Consider the following 10000-nt stretch of genomic DNA (forward strand, 5'->3'; position numbering starts at 1 on the left):
TCGAGCGGGGTTTTTGGAGGCGTGGCGGGGTCGTGTCGATGGAGCGGGGTTTTTCGAGGTGGGGTGCGGGGGGGATGCGCCGCGTCGAGGGGGGGTGCGGTGGGGTGTGCCGTGACGCGGGGTGGGGTGGTGTGGATGCAGCGGGTTTTCCGAGGTGGGGTGCGCGGGGGCGTCGTGGGGGGGTGACGCGGGGTGGGGTGGGTCGAGCGGGGTTTTCGGAGGCGTGGAGGGAGCGGGGTTTTTCGAGGTGGGGTGCGGGGGGGGCGTCGTGGGGGGGTGCGGTGGGGTGGGGGGGTGCGCCGTGTCGTGGGGGGTGACGCGGGGTGGGGTGGGTCGAGCGGGGTTTTCGGAGGCGTGGCGGGGTGCTGTGGAGGGAGCGGGGTTTTTCGAGGTGGGGTGCGGGGGTGCGCCGTGTCGTGGGGGGGGTGACGCGGGGTGGGGTGGGTCGAGCGGGGTTTTCGGAGGCGTGGAGGGAGCGGGGTTTTTCGAGGTGGGTGCGGGGGGGGCGTTGTGGGGGGGTGCGCCGTGTCGTGGCGGGTGACGCGGGGTGGGGTGGGTCGAGCGGGGTTTTCGGAGGCGTGGCGGGGTGCTGTGGAGGGAGCGGGGTTTTTCGAGGTGGGGTGCGGGGGGGCGTCGTGGGGGGGTGCGCCGTGTGGTGGGGGGGTGACGCGGGGTGGGGTGGGTCGAGCGGGGTTTTTGGAGGAGAGGTGGGGTGCTGTGGATGGAGCGCGGTCTTTCGAGGTGGGGTGGGGGGGGGGGGCGTCGTGGGGGGGTGCGGTGGGGTGGGGGGTGCGCCGTGACGCGGGGTGGGGTGGGTCGAGCGCGGTTTTTTGGAGGCGTGGCGGGGTGGTGTGGAGGGAGCGGGGTTTTTCGAGGTGGGGTGCGGGGGGGGCGTCGTGGGGGGGTGCGCCGTGTCATGGGGGAGTGACGCGGGGTTGGGGTGGTCAAGCGGGGTTTTTGGAGGAGAGGTGGGGTTTTTGGAGGAGAGGTGGGGTGCTGTGGAGGGAGCGGGGTTTTTCGAGGTGGAGTGCGGGGGGGCGTCGTGGGGGGGTGACGCGGGGTGGGGGTGGTCGAGCGGGGTTTTTGGAGGAGAGGTGGGGTGCTGTGGAGGGAGCGCGGTTTTTCGAGCTGGGGTGCGGGGGGGCGTCGTGGGGGGGTGCGGTGGGGTGGGGGGGTGCGCCGTGTCGTGGGGGAGTGACGCGGGGTTGGGGTGGTCAAGCGGGGTTTTTGGAGGAGAGGTGGGGTGCTGTGGAGGGAGCGGGGTTTTTCGAGGTGGGGTGCGGGGGGGCGTCCTGGGGGGTGACGCGGGGTGGGGGTGGTCGAGCGGGGTTTTTGGAGGAGAGGTGGGGTGCTGTGGAGGGAGCGCGGTTTTTCGAGGTGGGGTGCGGGGGGGCGTCGTGGGGGGGTGCGGTGGGGTGGGGGGGTGCGCCGTGTCGTGGGGGGTGACGCGGGGTGGGGTGGGTCGAGCGGGGTTTTCGGAGGCGTGGCGGGGTGCTGTGGAGGGAGCGGGGTTTTTCGAGGTGGGGTGCGGGGGTGCGCCGTGTCGTGGGGGGGGTGACGCGGGGTGGGGTGGGTCGAGCGGGGTGGGGTGGGTCGAGCGGGGTTTTTGGAGGAGAGGTGGGGTGCTGTGGAGGGAGCGGGGTTTTTCGAGGTGGGGTGCGGGGGGGCGTCCTGGGGGGTGACGCGGGGTGGGGGTGGTCGAGCGGGGTTTTTGGAGGAGAGGTGGGGTGCTGTGGAGGGAGCGCGGTTTTCCGAGGTGGGGTGCGGGGGGGCGTCGTGGGGGGGTGCGCCGTGTCGTGGGGGGGTGCGCCGTGTCGTGGGGGAGTGACGCGGGGTTGGGGTGGTCAAGCGGGGTTTTTGGAGGAGAGGTGGGGTGCTGTGGAGGGAGCGGGGTTTTTCGAGGTGGGGTGCGGGGGGGCGTCCTGGGGGGTGACGCGGGGTGGGGGTGGTCGAGCGGGGTTTTTGGAGGAGAGGTGGGGTGCTGTGGAGGGAGCGCGGTTTTCCGAGGTGGGGTGCGGGGGGGCGTCGTGGGGGGGTGCGCCGTGTCGTGGGGGGGAGACGCGGGGTGGGGTGGGTCGAGCGGGGTTTTCGGAGGCGTGGTGGTGTGGCGTGGAGGGAGCGGGGTTTTTCGAGGTGGGGTGCGGGGGGGGGCGTCGTGGGGGGGTGCGGTGGGGTGGGGGGGTGCGCCGTGTCGTGGGGGGGTGACGCGGGGTGGGGTGGGTCGAGCGGGGTTTTTTGAGGTGGGGTGCGGGGGGGGGGGGGGGGATATGCGCCGCGTCGTGGGGGGGTGCGCCGTGTCCTGGGGGAGTGACGCGGGGTTGGGTGGGTCGAGTGGGGTTTTTCGAGGTGGGGTGCGGGGGGGGGGGATATGCGCCGCGTCGTGGGGGGGTGCGGTGGGGTGTGGGGGGTGTGCCGTGTCGTGGGGGGCTGACGCGAGGTGGGGTGGGTCGAGCGGGGTTTTCGGAGGAGTGGTGGGGTGGTATGGAGGGAGCGGGGTTTTTCGAGGTGGGGTGCGGGGCGTCGTCGTTGGGGGGTGCGGTGGGGTGGGGGGTGCGCCGTGTCGTGGGGGGGAGACGCGGGGTGGGGTGGGTCGAGCGGGGTTTTCGGAGGCGTGGTGGTGTGGCGTGGATGGAGCGGGGTTTTTCGAGGTGGGGTGCGGGGGGGGGCGTCGTGGGGGGGTGCGGTGGGGTGGGGGGGTGCGCCGTGTCGTGGGGGGGTGACGCGGGGTTGGGTGGGTCGAGCGGGGTTTTTCGAGGTGGGGTGCGGGGGGGCGTCGTGGGGGGGTGCGGTGGGGTGGGGGGGTGCGCCGTGTCCTGAGGGAGTGACGCGGGGTTGGGTGGGTCGAGCGGGGTTTTTCGAGGTGGGGTGCGGGGGGGGGGGGGGGGATATGCGCCGCGTCGTGGGGGGGTGCGGTGGGGTGTGGGGGGTGTGCCGTGTCGTGGGGGGCTGACGCGAGGTGGGGTGGGTCGAGCGGGGTTTTCGGAGGAGTGGTGGGGTGGTATGGAGGGAGCGGGGTTTTTCGAGGTGGGGTGCGGGGCGTCGTCGTTGGGGGGTGCGGTGGGGTGGGGGGTGCGCCGTGTCGTGGGGGGGAGACGCGGGGTGGGGTGGGTCGAGCGGGGTTTTCGGAGGCGTGGTGGTGTGGCGTGGATGGAGCGGGGTTTTTCGAGGTGGGGTGCGGGGGGGGGCGTCGTGGGGGGGTGCGGTGGGGTGGGGGGGTGCGCCGTGTCGTGGGGGGGTGACGCGGGGTTGGGTGGGTCGAGCGGGGTTTTTCGAGGTGGGGTGCGGGGGGGCGTCGTGGGGGGGTGCGGTGGGGTGGGGGGGTGCGCCGTGTCCTGAGGGAGTGACGCGGGGTTGGGTGGGTCGAGCGGGGTTTTTCGAGGTGGGGTGCGGGGGGGGGGGGGGGGGATATGCGCCGCGTCGTGGGGGGGTGCGGTGGGGTGTGGGGGGTGTGCCGTGTCGTGGGGGGCTGACGCGAGGTGGGGTGGGTCGAGCGGGGTTTTCGGAGGCGTGGTGGGGTGGTATGGAGGGAGCGGGGTTTTTCGAGGTGGGGTGCGGGGCGGCGTCGTTGGGGGGTGCGGTGGGGTGGGGGGTGCGCCATGTCGTGGGGGGGTGACGCGGGGTGGGGTGGGTCGAGCAGGGTTTTCGGAGGCATTTGTGGTGTGGCGTGGAGGGAGCGGGGTTTTTCGAGGTGGGGTGCGGGGGGGGGGGGGCGTCGTGGGGGGGTGCGGTGGGGTGGGGGGGTGTGCCGTGTCATGGGGGTGGCGCGGGGTTGGGTTGGGTGGGGGAGTGACGAGGGGGGAAGGGGCGAAATTTGGAGGGGGGGGCGAATTTTTGGGGCGGGGGGGGGGAGGGGTGGGGTGGTGTGTGTTGAGGGGGGGGCGAAATTTCGAGGGGGGGAAGGGGAGGGGTGGTGTGGTGTGGTGTGGTGTGGTGTGTGTTGAGGGGGGGGGGGGATTTTTGAGGGGGGGGGGGGGAGGGGTGGTGTGGTGTGGTGTGTGTTGAGGGGGGGGGGGTGGTGTGTGTTGAGGGCGGGGGGGGGGGGGATTTTTTTGGGGGGGGGGAGGGGTGGTGTGGTGTGGGGTGGTGTGTGTTGAGGGGGGGGGGGCGAATTTTTGGGGGGGGGGGGGAGGGGTGGGGTAATGTGTGTTGAGGGGTGGGCGAAATTTGGAGGGGGGGAAGGGGAGGGGTGGTGTGGTGTGTGTTGAGGGGGGGGGGGGGGGATTTTTGAGAGGGGGGGGAGGGGTGGTGTGGTGTGTGTTGAGGGGGGGGGGGGAAAGGGTGGGGAGGTGTGTATTGAGGGGGGGGGCGAATTTTTGGGGGGGGGGGGGAGGGGTGGTGTGTGTTGGGGCCGGGGGGTGGGGGGCAAATTTTGGAGGGGGGGGGAGGGGTGGTGTGGTGTGGTGTGTGTTGAGGGGGGGGGGGAGAATTTTGGAGGAGAGGTGGGGTGGTGTGGGTGTGTTGAGGGGGGGGGGAGGGGTGGTGTGGTGTGTGTTGAGGGGGGGGCGGGGTGGTGTGGTGTGTGTTGAGGGGGGGGCGGGGAATTTTTGAGGGGGGGGAGCGGTTGTGTGGTGTGTGTTGGGGGGGGGGGTGGGGTGGTGTGTGTTGGGGGGGGGGGGGATTTTTGGGGGGGGGGGGGGGAGGGGTGGTGTGGTGTGTGTTGAGGGGGGGGGGGGAAAGGGTGGGGAGGTGTGTATTGAGGGGGGGGGCGAATTTTTGGGAGGGGGGGGGAGGGGTGGTGTGTGTTGGGGCCGGGGGGTGGGGGGGCAAATTTTGGAGGGGGGGGGAGGGGTGGTGTGGTGTGGTGTGTGTTGAGGGGGGGGGGGGAGAATTTTGGAGGAGAGGTGGGGTGGTGTGGGTGTGTTGAGGGGGGGGGGAGGGGTGGTGTGGTGTGTGTTGAGGGGGGGGCGGGGTGGTGTGGTGTGTGTTGAGGGGGGGGCGGGGAATTTTTGAGGGGGGGGGAGCGGTTGTGTGGTGTGTGTTGGGGGGGGGGTTGGGGTGGTGTGTGTTGGGGGGGGGGGGGGGGGGGGATTTTTGGGGGGGGGGGGGAGGGGTGGTGTGGTGTGTGTTGAGGGGGGGGGGGAGGGGATTTTTGAGGGGGCGGGGAGGGGTGGTGTGGTGTTTGTTGAGGGGGGGGGGGGTGGGGAGGTGTGTATTGAGGGGGGGGGGGGGCGCGAATTTTTGGGGGGGGGTGGGAGGGGTGGTTTGTGTTGGGGGCGGGGGGGGGGGGGGGGGGGAAATTTTGGAGGGGGGGAGGGGGTGTGTGGTGTGGTGTGTGTTGAGGGGGGTGGCCGAATTTTGGGGGGGGGGGGGGGGGGTGGGGTGGTGTGTGTTGGGGGGGGGGGGCGAATTTTTTGGGGGCGGGGGGGGGGGAGGGGTGGGGTGGAGTGTGTTGAGGGGGGGGCGAAATTCGGAGGGGGGGAAGGGGACGGGTGGTGTGGTGTGTGTTGAGGGGGGGGGATTTTTGAGGGAGGGGGAGGGGTGGTGTGGTGTGGTGTGTGTTGAGGGGGGGGGGGGAATTTTTGAGGGGGGGGAGGCGTGGTGTGGGGTGGTGTGTGTTGAGGGGGGGGGCGAATTTTTGGGGGGGGAAGGGGCGAAATTTGGACGGGGGGGGGGGGGGGGGAGGGGTGGGGTGGTGTGTGTTGAGGGGAAGGCGAAATTTGGAGGGGGGAAGGGGAGGGTTGGTGTGGTGTGTGTTGAGGGGGGGGGGGGGGATTTTTGAGGGGTGGGGGGGGCGAATTTTGGAGGGGGGGGGAGGGGTGGTGTGTGTTGAGGGGGGGGCCAATTTTTTGGGGGGGGGGGCAAAATTTGGAGGGGGGGGGGGAGGGGTGGTGTGGTGTGGTGTGTGTTGGGGGGGGGGATTTTTGAGGGGGGGGGGGGGGAGGGGTGGTGTTTTGTGTGTTGAGGGGGGGGGGGGGGGATTTTTGAGGGGGGGGGAGGGGTGGTGTGGTGTGTTTTGAGGGGGGGGGGGGGATGTGGTGGTGTGTGTTGGGGGGGGGGGGAAATTTTTGGGGGGGGGGAGGGGAGGTGTGGGGTGGTGTGTGTTGAGGGGGGTGGGGGGCGAATTTTGGAGGGGGGGGGAGGGGTGGTGTGGTGTGGTGTGTGTTGAGGGGGGGGCCAATTTTTTTGGGGGGGGGGGGGGGGGGCAAAATTTGGAGGGGGGGGGGGGAGGGGTGGTGTGGTGTGGTGTGTTTTGAGGGGGGGGGGGGAGGGGTGGTGTTTTGTGTGTTGAGGGGGGGGGGGGGGGGGGAATTTTTGAGGGGGGGGGAGGGGTGGTGAGGTGTGTGTTGGGGGGGGGGATTTTTGGGGGGGGGAGGGGTGGTGTGGGGTGGTGTGTGTTGAGGGGGGTGGGGGGGGGAGGGGTGGTGTGGTGTGGTGTGTGTTGAGGGAGGGGGGGGGGGGGAATTTTTGGGGGGGAGAAGGGGCGAAATTTGGAGGGGGGGGGGGAGGGGTGGGGTGGTGTGTGTTGAGGGGGGGGCGAAATTTGGAGGGGGGGAAGGGGAGGGGTGGTGTGGTGTGGTGTGGTGTGTGTTGAGGGGGGGGGGGAAGGGTGGGGAGGTGTGTATTGAGGGGGGGGGGGGGGGCGAATTTTTGGGGGGGGGGGAGGGGTGGTGTGTGTTGGGGGCGGGGGGGGGGGGAAGGGTGGGGAGGTGTGTATTGAGGGGGGGGGGGCGAATTTTGGGGGGGGGGGGGGGGAGGGGTGGTGTGGTGTGGTGTGGTATGTGTTGAGGGGGGTGGCCAAATTTTTTGGGGGGGAGGGGTGGTGTGGTGTGTGTTGAGGGGGGGGGTGGGGTGGTGTGTGTTGAGGGGGGGGGGGGGGGGGCGAATTTTGGAGGGGGGGGGAGGGGTGGTGTGGTGTGGTGTGTGTTGAGGGGGGGGGGGAGGGGTGGTGTGGTGTGTGTTGGGGGGGGGGGGTGGGGTGGTGTGTGTTGAGGGGGGAGGGGTGGGAAATTTTTGGGGGGGGGGCGAATTTTGGAGGGGGGGGGGGGGAGCGGTGGTGTGGTGTGGTGTGTGTTGAGGGGGGGGCGAATTTTTGGGGCGGGGGGGGAGGGGTGTTGTGGTGTGTGTTGAGGGGGGGGGGGATTTTTGAGGGGGGGGGGAGGGGTGGTGTGGTGTGTGTTGAGGGGGGGGGTGGGGTGGTGTGTGTTGAGGGGGGGGGGGGGGGGGGGGGGGCGAATTTTGGAGGGGGGGGGGGAGGGGTGGTGTGGTGTGGTGTGTGTTGAGGGGGGGGGCCAATTTTTTGGGGGGGGGGGCAAAATTTGGAGGGGGGGGGGGGGGATTTTTGAGGGGGGGGGAGGGGTGGTGTGGTGTGTGTTGAGGGGGGGGCGGGGAATTTTTGAGGGGGGGGGGAGGGGTTGTGTGGTGTGTGTTGTGGGGGGGGGGGTGGGGTGGTGTGTGTTGAGGGGGGCGGGGGGGGGATTTTTTTGGGGGGGGGGGGGAGGGGTGGTGTGGTGTGGTGTGTGTTGAGGGGGGGGGGGATTTTTGAGGGGGGGGGAGGGGTGGTGTGGTGTGTGTTGAGGGGGGGGCGGGGAATTTTTGAGGGGGGGGGAGGGGTTGTGTGGTGTGTGTTGTGGGGGGGGAGGGGGTGGGGTGGTGTGTGTTGAGGGGGGCGGGGGGGGATTTTTTGGGGGGGGGGGGGGGGAGGGGTGGTGTGGTGTGGTGTGTGTTGAGGGGGGGGGGGGATTTTTGAGGGGGGGGAGGGGTGGTGTGGTGTGTGTTGAGGGGGGGGCGGGGAATTTTTGAGGGGGGGGGAGGGGTTGTGTGGTGTGTGTTGTGGGGGGGGGGGGGTGGGGTGGTGTGTGTTGAGGGGGGCGGGGGGGTGATTTTTTGGGGGGGGGGGGGGGGGGGGAGGGGTGGTGTGGTGTGGTGTGTGTTGAGGGGGGGGGGGGATTTTTGAGGGGGGGGGAGGGGTGGTGTGGTGTTTGTTGAGGGGGGGGGGGGGGTGGGGAGGTGTGTATTGAGGGGGGGGGGGGCGCGAATTTTTGGGGGGGGGGGGGGGGGGGCAAATTTTGGAGGGGGGGAGGGGGTGTGTGGTGTGGTGTGTGTTGAGGGGGGTGGCCGAATTTTTGGGGGGGGGGGGGGTGGGGTGGTGTGTGTTGGGGGGGGGGCGAATTTTTTGGGGGCGGGGGGGGGGGGAGGGGTGGGGTGGTGTGTGTTGAGGGGCGGGCGAAATTCGGAGGGGGGGAAGGGGAGGGGTGGTGTGGTGTGTGTTGAGGGGGGGGATTTTTGAGGGGGGGGGAGGGGTGGTGTGGTGTGGTGTGTGTTGAGGGGGGGGGGGGATTTTTGAGGGGGGGGGAGGCGTCGTGTGGGGTGGTGTGGTGTGGTGTGTGTTGAGGGGGGGGGGGGAATTTTTGGGGGGGGAAGGGGCGAAATTTGGACGGGGGGGGCGAATTTTTGGGGGGGGGGGAGGGGTGGGGTGGTGTGTGTTGAGGGGAAGGCGAAATTTGGAGGGGGGAAGGGGAGGGTTGGTGTGGTGTGGTGTGGTGTGTGTTGAGGTGGGGGGGGATTTTTGAGGGGGGGGGGGGGCGAATTTTGGAGGGGGGGGAGGGGTGGTGTGTGTTGAGGGGGGGGGCCAATTTTTTGGGGGGGGGGGGGGGCAAAATTTGGAGGGGGGGGGAGGTGTGGTGTGGTGTGGTGTGGTGTGTGTTGGGGGGGGGGGGGATTTTTGAGGGGGGGGGGGAGGGGTGGTGTTTTGTGTGTTGAGGGGGGGGGGGATTTTTGAGGGGGGGGGATGTGGTGGTGTGTGTTGAGGGGGGGGGGGAATTTTTGGGGGGGGGGGAGGGGAGGTGTGGGGTGGTGTGTGTTGAGGGGGGTGGGGGGTGAATTTTGGAGGGGGGGGAGGGGTGGTGTGGTGTGGTGTGTGTTGAGGGGGGGGGGCAAAATTTGGAGGGGGGGGGGGAGGGGTGGTGTTTTGTGTGTTGAGGGGGGGGGGGGAATTTTTGAGGGGGGGGGAGGGGTGGTGTGGTGTGTGTTGGGGGGGGGGGGGTGGGGTGGTGTGTGTTGAGGGGGGGGGGGGGGATTTTTGGGGGGGGGAGGGGTGGTGTGGGTTGGTGTGTGTTGAGGGGGGTGGGGGGGGGGGAGGGGTGGTGTGGTGTGGTGTGTGTTGAGGGGGGGGGGGGGGGGGGGGGGCGAATTTTTGGGGGGGAGAAGGGGCGAAATTTGGAGGGGGGGGGAGGGGTGGGGTGGTGTGTGTTGAGGGGGGGGCGAAATTTGGAGGGGGGGAAGGGGAGGGGTGGTGTGGTGTGGTGTGGTGTGTGTTGAGGGGGGGGGGGAAGGGTGGGGAGGTGTGTATTGAGGGGGGGGGGCGAATTTTTGGGGGGGGGGGGAGGGGTGGTGTGTGTTGGGGGCGGGGGGGGGGGGAAGGGTGGGGAGGTGTGTATTGAGGGGGGGGGTGGGCGAATTTTTGGGGGGGGGGGGGGAGGGGTGGTGTGGTGTGGTGTGGTGTGTGTTGAGGGGGGTGGCCGAATTTTTTGGGGGGGGGGGGGGTGGGGTGGTGTGTGTTGGGGGGGGGGCGAATTTTTTGGGGGCGGGGGGGGGGGGAGGGGTGGGGTGGTGTGTTTTGAGGGGGGGGCGAAATTTGGAGGGGGGGAAGGGGAGGGGTGGTGTGGTGTGTGTTGAGGGGGGGTGATTTTTGAGGGGGGGGAGGGGTGGTGTGGTGTGTGTTGACATGACGACGCGACGTGCTCCCCTCCCCTTAACACACCCACCCACCCACCATGACGCCCGCTCAAAAATTCTGCCCCCCTCCCCCCCCCCCCCCTCTCAACACACACCACACCACCCCTCCCCCCCCCCCACCCCCCCTCAAAAATTCGCCCCCCCCCCTCCCCCCCCCCCCTCAAAAATTCGGCCCCCCCCCTCCCCCCCCCCCCTCCCCCCCCACCCCCCCTCAAAAATTCGGCCCCCCCCCCCCCCCCCCTTCAAAATTCGGCCCCTCTCTACACACACCAACCCCCCCCCCCTCCCCCCCCCCCCCCCCTCAAAAATTCGGCCCCCCCCCTTC

The sequence above is a fragment of the Lygodium microphyllum genome, chromosome 16 (assembly GCF_053477565.2).
Source record: "Lygodium microphyllum isolate KBCC chromosome 16, Lygodium_microphyllum_v1.1.10, whole genome shotgun sequence".
Taxonomy (NCBI): Eukaryota; Viridiplantae; Streptophyta; class Polypodiopsida; order Schizaeales; family Lygodiaceae; genus Lygodium; species Lygodium microphyllum.